Source organism: Gossypium raimondii, chromosome 7 (assembly GCF_025698545.1).
Source record: "Gossypium raimondii isolate GPD5lz chromosome 7, ASM2569854v1, whole genome shotgun sequence".
NCBI classification, from domain to species: domain Eukaryota; kingdom Viridiplantae; phylum Streptophyta; class Magnoliopsida; order Malvales; family Malvaceae; genus Gossypium; species Gossypium raimondii.
This window is the reverse complement of record NC_068571.1, coordinates 13,873,036-13,876,486: the sequence shown is the minus strand read 5'-3', so window position 1 is coordinate 13,876,486 and position 3,451 is coordinate 13,873,036. Positions and strand designations below refer to the sequence as shown.

The 3,451-nt window shown below is 28.3% G+C and overlaps 1 non-coding gene across 1 annotated transcript; it reads right to left on the bottom strand.

Annotated features, from left to right (window-relative positions):
* Positions 1-2,776: 2,776 nt before the first annotated feature.
* On the bottom strand, positions 2,777-2,849 carry TRNAT-UGU (transfer RNA threonine (anticodon UGU)). The gene has a single exon. It is a non-coding gene; the product is annotated as a tRNA-Thr (tRNA).
* Positions 2,850-3,451: the final 602 nt, after the last annotated feature.

Here is a 3,451-nt window from a genome sequence, read left to right as displayed (position 1 = left end):
CATTTTACCTTGTTTAGACAATTGATTTTTAACTAATTTTTTAAGTTTATAACTTTTCCATGAAAAGCTTAAACATACTTAAGAATTTTATTCTAATTTTTAAAGGAATTTCATTGCTTATTGTACATATGTCGGTTGGAAGAAAATTATGGTGTAATTGTTATCTAAATTATTTGTTTACATCTTTAATAGCATAATCATGATAATACTTCTTGATGGTGCGAGTCTTTGGATGTACTTTGACCTTTGGGTTGTTGAATTATTTTCTAACAGAGACAAGGTTCTCAAGGAAAGCTAGAGTTTAAGGTGGAAGGTTACATGCGGAGAGTGGTAAACTTTACGGAGTTAGAGGCGATAAGAATGTCCATTTCCTTGAATTAAGGTGGGCATTGCCTTGTCTTTTGCAAGCGTGATCTCAAGAAACCGTAAGATTATCCGCTCATCTTCTTGGCCATGGTATGTAATTCGTGTTATCCTAATGCTTAAGTAATAAGTTGGTCATGGAAATAATAATAATAAAGAAAAGGATGCATGTGCAAATATGAAGAAAATGTGAACATCAAAGATTGATGCCTTATAAGTAATAAATTATTCTTGATTTGCTGTAAATGTGGATGCTATTTTTCATTTGCTTCAATTTCTATGCTTGCTTCAATTTCCATGCCTTACAATAACTAATATGGTTGCTACTATTCCCTTCATGTTTAGAGCCATAGAAAAGATAAACAATGCTTCGATCTTAGTTTCATGTTTATTCCTTGAAGTTCTTTAGAAATCTATGATTAATGAGGACTTTATATTGGGTCCTCAGTTCAGTTGTTTAAAATCTATATATATTTTTGTTCCTAAATCACCATATGCTGATTATGAGAAGATTTATTGTTCCTATTCCCTTGGCTCCAATTTTTTTGGTTCAAAACTTGATGTCTAAGTGTATGCTTGAGTATTTGGCAATCAATCCTGTGAAATAGTTTCTAGTTAAGGTGGCATAGAAGCATATAGTCCAGGCATAATCTGTTCTTACAATTTATGATTTTTTTTGGTTTCTCCTCACCACAAATTGTCTAATGTATTTGGCAGAATGAGATACATGCATTTCTCTATGTATAGAGTCTGGAGAAGGTTATGATAAGCAATGTGCTTGTTGTTGCACTTATATTAAATATTGTACCAATTTTTTGTGAAATTGTTGTCTTTTGAAATATCTTTAAGATTAAGGAACTATACTAAATGCGGTCACAAAACTTATGTAATTCTAATATAGAATGTAAACAATTTTCTTTTGTAATTCTAATATAGAATGTATCTTGTTTTAATTTTCTTAATTTAAATTCATTAATTTTTATATTTAGCTTTAAGTTAAATTTTTAATAGAAATTTTAATTTAATATTTTTATCCTTAAAATTATATAGTTTAAAGTTTAAATTTCAAAATAAAACATAATATATTATTTATGATAGAAATAAATATTATTTAATTAATTTGTTTTAAAAGTCATGTTTTTAGCGGCGTTTGTGAAAAAGCGTCGCTAAAGGTCATTCTTTATAGTGGCGTTTGTGGTAGAAGCGCCGCAAAAGGTCATGATCTTTAGTGGCGTTTGTGGGAAAAGCGCCGCTAAAGGTCATGACTTTTAGCGGCGTTTTTATAAAAGTGCCGCTAAAAGTCATGGCCTTTAGCGGCGTTTATTTCTAAAAACGCCGCAAATGTTAGCGACGTTGTCAACAGCCAAAAAAATGCTGCTAAAAACCTATTTTGGTGTAGTGTTATTATAATTTTATTTTATTCATGTGATTGTTACTATCAAAAGAGGTCACCTCAAGCCATTTTACACATTCAGGCTTAAAAAGCCTAGAAGATCTCTATAGTAATATTTGAATAAGCCAAAGAACTTGAAGAAATTTAGAGTAACGTTATATTAGTTTTGAAGAAAAGTCGCATTCGAATTCAATTCAACTGCAAAAAGGTCACTAAACTATTGCACGAGTTCTATTTTGGTTACTCAACTTTTAATTTTTCCAATTTAGTTACTAAACTAATCGAAATCAATTTTTTTGGTCACTGAACGTTAACAAGTGTTTGAAATTTTATGGAAGTGTTGATGTGAAATTTTTTTTATTGGTCTAATAACAAATTTAACCCTCTAATGTTTATATATTTTTATCAACCTGATACTAAATATAAAAAATTAACAAATTTAACTCTTAATGTTTACACAAATTATAATTTTAGTTCAAATTCTGCAAAAATCAATAAATTTAACTTCCAATACAAAATGATAAATTTACAAAATTTTTACAATTTAAATAGTTTGTTGTTGGGTCATGCTAGCAATATCCATGGAAACCTTCATCACCATTCCATTCTATCTAATAGACGAACAAACAGATTCTTGTCTCCGCAGTCAATATTTGGTACTCCAATGAAAATACGACTGATCTAATCCGATGGAAAGTCATCCTTAGCTTTGTTTATTTTTATTTAGGGCCAGTTTAATATTACTTCTTAGAAGCACTTTTTAGATAAAAATATTACTAAATAAGGGAGTGTTTACAGGGGGTACTGCAGAACATGTACGAGCCCCTTTTAATGGAAAAATCAAATTCAATGAGGATTTGGTTCATCCTACACGCACACGTCACGGGCATCCTGCTTTTTTATGTTATCTGGACTTGTATGTAATTATTGAGAGCGAAGATATTATACATAAGGTGACTATTCCACCAAAAAAAACATTCTAAATTATGTAAAAAAGGCAAAAAGCAAACAAATAGGGAAAGCCGGCTATCGGAATCGAACCGATGACCATCGCATTACAAATGCGATGCTCTAACCTCTGAGCTAAGCGGGCTCAAATAATAGAAATTTGGTATCCATAGGGATTCAGCAAACTATTAGGATCTTATCTATTAACTATCTATTAGTTATTCATAATTAATATGAATTATTAATATGAATTATAGACTCAAATTTTGATAGAATTTTTTCTAATTTTAATGCCATACTTAATATAAATATATAAATATAACATATTTAATATCCATACTTTACTTTTTGTATTGTATATAATGTATACAAAAATAGAAATAAAATATATATAATAATATATAAAATAATATATAAATATAAAAATAACTAAAATAGTTAGAATATATATAGAATAAAATAGATATAATATATAAATAAATTGAATAGAATATTAAATATATAAATAAATTAAACCAAAAGAGTTTTCTTAGAGTTTCCTTTTTTCTTGATTTATTCTGCAAAGATCTAACTCCTCAAAGATATTTTTGAACTTTTCAAAATGCTTTTAGAAAAAAATACTTTTTAAAACATTTTTTTGCCGAAGCAAAAGATTTTAATTTTGCTTAAAACACTTTTATCCAAAAATACTTATGAGAAATAATACTAAATTCACCGTTAGTCTATCATCACATATTGTTACAAAAC